Genomic DNA, 6526 nt, shown 5'->3' with positions numbered 1-6526 from the left:
GGGCAGCCTGGAGTGAGGAATGGAAGCGAGCAGCAGCAGCGCTGGCGTCAGGGGCGTGCAGGTGCACTCAGAGACTCAGCTCCCAGGCTTCGCTGTCTTTGGCTGAACACAGGGGCCTCTGCCTCCCTCCCTCCCTCCCTCCTTTGCAAGGCAAGGCTGATACTCCAGGGAGAGATCTCGCCAGTGAGAAGACAGGATTGGAGATCACAGACTAGCAGGGCACCTGGCCCAAAGCTTCATCTGAGGCTGGGTCCTTTCTAAGCTCCTTGCATAACCTTGTGCTGGGAAGCTCATCATGACCGTCTGCAGCTCACCTTCCTTTCTGTTCTGTACCAACTGTTTAAAAAGTTTCTCCTTAAGTCTGATAAACACCTGTCCACCTATGGTCCTAGCTCTGTCCCTGAGGGTCAAGCAGCAGTGCCTAAGAAATAGCCTCCCCAGTTGCTAGCCTAAAGAAATAGTCCAAATAGGAAGCCTTTTCACATATAAAAGAGTTTTGTTGCAAGATCTAAACAGGGAAAAACTGGATCCAAGCTAAGTTTCCAACAAGCTGAGACCAATTAAGTAAATTATGGCATATCCACTCAACAATCATGTAGTCATTTAAATAATGTTTAGAGTTTGAACAACATGGAAAATGTTTTAGGAATTTTAAGTGAAAAAGCATGAGTAAGAAATTTTAAAAGGCTTTGAAAAGATTGGAGGGCGAGACTTTGCAAAGTTGAGTGTGTCTCTGGACAATTGGAACCGTGAGTAATTTTTTTCCTCTTCTATTTTCCAGTTTCTATAATGTGCATGTAACATTTTTTTAATTGGAAAAAAATTTGTGTGGGGATCTTCTCTTCAGCGGCTGTGTGAGTTAGCCCGGCTCAGTGAAGCAGACTTAAGGATGGTGAGGGGATGGCCCAAGTGGTCAGACCCCTCTTCAGAAGGCTGAAAGCCAGTGGGGAATGACTGGCCCGAGAGCAGGGCAGCACAGCACCCTCACCCAGGCCGATGGCGCCAACACAGCTGACTGCAGAGACATCTCTGCGGCCCTGGGCCTTGGCCTCTTTGCAGTGTGAGGCCCAATGTCCTCAGCTTCCCCTGAAAGGACACAGAGTCCCTTCCTCAGGAGAGAGCCTCCCGGGCTGCTCCAGCCCCAGGAACGGGTAGAAGCCGGAACCCACAGGCCTTAAAATAGGGACAGGAACCGAAAGAGGCCCTGCTACCATTCCAAACGGCCACACTTCCTCCCCACTGCACTGGCCACAACCAGCTCTGACTGCCTTACGGTTGGGGAGCCACTAGGGGTCCAGAGAATGCACGGAGACTATCGCCACTGCCTGCAAGGCAGTCTGAACTTCAGGGCACAAACACAACAGTAATTCTATGTGCAGGTGCTGGGCCTGAGGTTTGTACCCTGGACATTAATAGCAGCAGCAGCAGCATGGATTGAGCCCAAGTCTGTGCCCAGGTCTGTGGTGAGCTGTTACTGCTGCATCTCATTTACTACCTGTCACTTCTCTCATGCAATCCCCATGTTCTAAAGAGTTTGCTGTTTCCATTTTAAAGACGAGGACATGGAGGCCCAAAGTCTGGAGTGCTCAGCCAGAGCTCCACAGTCCTCCTTTCCAGCTAAATCCCCACCCTGCCACTTATGCCAGCTACACTGTGACTAGCAAAATGGCAGGGGGCCCACAAAGGTGCAGAGTGCTCTTCCCAATTCATGAAGTGCTCTCAGGGCCTACCACAGCATGGGTGTCCAGCACAGAGGAAAGGCTCGCTAGAAGCCAGTCTCCCCCTCATTCCTCTGGCCCAATCCATGAACCCTCTCCAGGACAACTATTTGTATCTGGTGGGCTTCAGCTGGAATCCCGGCTCTGCCACCTCTGGGACACATGACCTTGGATAAGTCACTTTCCTCGGGGAAGCTCAGCTTTCTCACCTGCAAAACGGGGTAATGACAGAACCTACCTCTATGGAAGCAGGACTAAAGTAAATGCTGCAGGTTCAGGGCAGCTGGCCCATGGCAGACATGAAGAGTCCTCTGTACTAATGGCCCCTCCAGTGCAGGCTGTCCCCCAGGCCACACTGCAAAGCTCCCTGAATCTAGGCCCAGGGAGTGAGCCTCTACAACTCAATCCAGGCCAGTCCCGCCCAGCCTCAGCCCTGCTCAAAGGCCACACACTCCACAAACTCCTCCCTTAGGCAGCATCAGTGGCTCCCTTCTCTGCAGCCTGTCGTTGACTACTCACTGGGGCCCTTCCTCAATCCACCTTGGGCAGGCAGTCATGCAATCTGAGATGGCCAAGCTAACAGCACCCTGAGGACAGGTGTGGGTGGGCCTCATCTCTGTGCAGAGCCCAGCAGTTAAGAACTTGGGCTCAGACAGATTCTGCCACTTTCTAGCCTTGAGGCTGGGGCCACATTACTTCCCTTCCAAACCAGTGTTCCCTCATCAGTACAAAAAGAATATAACAATATCTGCTTCATAGGTTATTTCAAGGATAAAAGGGAAGAATGAGTGTAAAACACTCCTTTTGCCCTGCAGCACTCCAGATAAAGGGAGAATCCTTCACGCCACTTAAAAGGGGGTTGGCCCAAAATGCTCAGCATGAAAGGCTCCAAAAATGACCCAGCCAGGTCAGGACCCAAAGCAGCAAGACACAGGTCCCACCTCACTGCACCTCTCGGGACTCACACCAGGTCCCAGGGCCAGGTCTTGTCTATGTCTCTTGACCAGTCATCACAGGCATGTTGCTCCTGTTGAAAGGGGCCTGGGAACACAGCCTGCTCCGGCTAATGTCCAGGGCCCAGGAGAAGGCCCAGAGATGTGAGGCTGGCTGGTTAGCTAACTTGGGAGAGTCTGGTTCTGAAAACACCAAGGTCAAGGGTTCAGACCCCTGTGCTGGCCAGCCACCATTAAAACAAACAAACAAACAAAGCAAGAAAAGGCCCGGCAATGAGAAGAAGTGGCAGGTTTTTCCACCTTCAGCCCAGCTGCCTGCATTGCACATCTGGGCATTGAACCACAAGGTTCTTCCCAGCTCAGAGATTCTGCAGTCCCACAGAAGCTACCTCAGCCAGCCACTGTGTCTCATCTGTTACCTGGAACCACAAGCAGTTTCCTGTGGATGCAACACCAAAATCCTACTGGGGCGGCCATAGCCCTGGCTGCTTCCAGCAGGGTTTTTACTTCAGCTAACAGTCACCTGTACACCTGGCTTCTCTCCCCCATCAGTTGTGTCCTCCCACAAGGCAGGGACCAGGCCCAATCCCCCCAACCCTGGACACAGAGCAAGTGCTCAAAAAATGCTTCTACTGCAGAGGCCACTGCAGACGAGATTCAAAAGTCAGGTTTGAGGGCTTTCCAGTGGCTCACTTAGGAGAGTGTGGTGCTGATAACACCAAGTCCACGGGTTTGGATCCCTATATAGGGATGGCCAGTTAGCTCATTTGGGAGAGTGTGGTGCTGACAACACCAAGTCCAGGGTCAAGATCCCCTTACCGGTCATCTTTGAAAAAAAAAAAAAAAAAGTCAGGTTTGGATCTACAGGGTGCCTTTCATCACGAGAGACAAGCAATGATCCCTGCGTGGCGAGAGCCAGTAGCTCTGTCCCATCTCACGGACAGACACTGACTCAGAGATGACAACAGCTTGTCCCAAGTCAAGCATCTCTTCCTGAGGCTCCCTTGACACCTTCAAAACAACCTCAGAGGACATGGCACAGTTTTGAGTAACCTAAGCTTTAATTATATAACAACAAAAATCTGGGGGATTTAAATTCATTCATAAATCTAACAGGTTGCCACAGCTGCAAAGTGGAGATCATAAAACATAATCCTGACCCCACTGGCTGAGATGGTTAAATGAATCAATGGATGGAAAAGTGCTGTGGGACTGGTATTCTAGGTTTATAAATCTAACAGGTTGCCACAGCTGCAAAGTGGAGATCATAAAACATAATCCTGACCCCACCGGCTGAGATGGTTAAATGAATCAATGGATGGAAAAGTGCTGTGGGACTGGTATTCTAGGTTTATAGGTTCTGGGTGCTTGGGCCAACCATCAGGTCCTAACTCTACTTGGCATTAATTTCCAATTAAGTTCACCCCTCTCTGAACATCAAATATCTCACCTGAAAAATGAAAGATACAGGCAATGTTAACCCTCCTAAGAAATTAACAGTCTAATCTCTTTGGCGATCCACACACTTCCCGTTCAGAGATTAATTCTTGCATTCCTTTGCTAAATGTTTATCGGGCACCTGCCCTGTGCTAGGCACTGAGAAGACAGACTAGGCAATTCCCTCAAGGGGCTCACTCATTAACTGGAGAGATAGCCACACAGATCATCACAATGCCACAATTGTCCTGATCATCCTAACAGACGTGTAACCCCACTACAAGGAAAAGGCAGGAAGATGGACAGGCTGTCTGCCTGAGAGTTGAGGAAAGGTTCCTGGGGAGGCAGCACTGGAGCTGAGACTTGAAGATTTGCAGGTGCTCCCAGGGCAAATGAGCAGGGTCACCTTCCGGGCAGAGAAAAGAGCACACATAAGAGCACAGAGTTTCAAAGCACCATAGGGACTGAGTTCAGGAGGGGGGAAGAAGTGGAGACAAGTCCCCTTGCCTGTGAGGGAGGACTGGAGGCTAGGAGAGGATATAACAAAGCAATAGCACATAACAGGGTCCTAGGCACAGCAAGGCCTTGCTGGGGATATTTGGAAGTATGGGAGGGGCCAGGGGCAATCCCAGCTGTGTTCCTCAATGGCTGTCCCAGGGCAAGTCTCTTGTCTCTGTAACCCTCAGGCACCTCATCAGTGATATGGAGATAATAGTCCTACCAGGCAAAGTCAGTAGTACTGTGTCAGGATTAAACTGACAAAGCATGCATACAGCACCGAGCACAGTGAAGTGCTCAGTAAATGAGGTGCTGTTACTACTGTTCTTAGGGGACGACCCTGGGGGCTCCTTGGGGGCAGGGGCTGTCTAACAGGGGAGAGAAGATGCTCACAGGTAAAGGCTGTCAGAGGTCGGAGGACAGTAGGAATGTGTGAACAGAGTTGGGAGGGGCTGCTTGGAGCTGCTGAGCAAACTGGGTTGAGGGGCCTGCAGCAGATGGTCCCTCAGACCCGTCCAGTTCAGACATTCTGTGCCAGGTGACAGGTGGGTTTGCCAGGCTAGTACACAGTAGGTGCTCAATGAATGTTTGGTGAATGAATTAATGAGGATCCTCCAATTTCTGCTCAAAACTAAATCTTGACACCTTTTCAGAAAAAAACCACTGAAATCTATGTTCTTGTTCATCCCCACTTCATAAGCACCACCCCTGCCCCCTGCCCATGAGGAAAGCTTTGTTCCCAGGTAGGCAGGGCTGGGACCTGCTCACTGAGAAGTGTCTTGTGGTAAGCCTGCCTCTTACAAAAAGGAGGACTCAAATTCATTTCCTCTCCTCACTCCAGCCTCCAGGGCGTGGCCAGCTAAGTAGGGTCCAGAACGCCTGGAGCTGCCATGTTCCTGCTGCTGCCTGGGACTCAGTTTCCCCACTGATGAATGAAGGGGACACTGGTAGAATCTGGAAGGCTGACATACCCTACTCAGCAATGCTGTCACCCCCTCAGAAATCCCCAGCCCAGACTGGCAGTGGGTGTGGGGGTGAGGGGTGGCTGACAATGTGATATGAAGTCATTCTGCGTAGACAAGGGAGGGGTCTTCACGGAGACTACAGGAGAGCAGGAAAGGGGCTCCTCCCCAGCTTGGGTCTGGGCATGATCCATCAGTAGTGGATTACCTCACACCCAGCCAAGCAGGGAGACCCCACCCACACCTGCAGTCCCAAGCCCTTTCAAACAATAAGAGGTACCCCACCCCACCCCGCCCAGCACATCTAGGACTTGGGGCCTCCTTAGCCCAGAATCACACCCCGAAAAGCAGCAGGCTCTACTCCCTCTGCCAGACGGCTGGGTTCAGGGGGCCACGACCCAACAGGTCCCTGGTTAGAGCTAAGGGATGAGAGGAACGGGCGGGTGCAGAGAGACAAAGGCTTCAGGAAGCCGGAGATGTGGCCCTCCGTGTGAGCTGGGGACGGTGGCCAGGGCATGATCGGAGAGGTCCGCGCCGGAGCCCTCGGGGGACTGTCCCTGTGGTGCTAGGCTAGGGGTCGCCCCAAATCCCACGCCTACACTCCCTGCAGCGCTCTGAGGCCCCGGGAGGGCTTCCTCGAGACGGAAGGGGACTTGCAGAGCCACGGAGATAGGACAGACACCTGGACAGACGCACACACCAAATGAACCAGGAAACAGAAAGAGACACAGGGACACAAGGGTGCGGGGCGCTCGTGGGACCAAAAACAGAGACGGAGGCACAGGAACACACGAAAGTCCCGGACGCGGAGACATGGGGGCGCATGGAGGAGGACCCGGAGACACATGCGGGGGAGGACACGCAGAGACGCGGGACGCCCCGCACACCCGCGACGCCCGCCGGCCTCGCCCCCGGCCGGGCCGCACTCACCGAGGCCGCAGACCTCGCGGCGCAGGCT

Source organism: Galeopterus variegatus, unplaced genomic scaffold, assembly GCF_000696425.1.
Source record: "Galeopterus variegatus unplaced genomic scaffold, G_variegatus-3.0.2 Scaffold2719, whole genome shotgun sequence".
NCBI lineage: Eukaryota > Metazoa > Chordata > Mammalia > Dermoptera > Cynocephalidae > Galeopterus > Galeopterus variegatus.
This window is presented reverse-complemented; position numbering follows the sequence as displayed.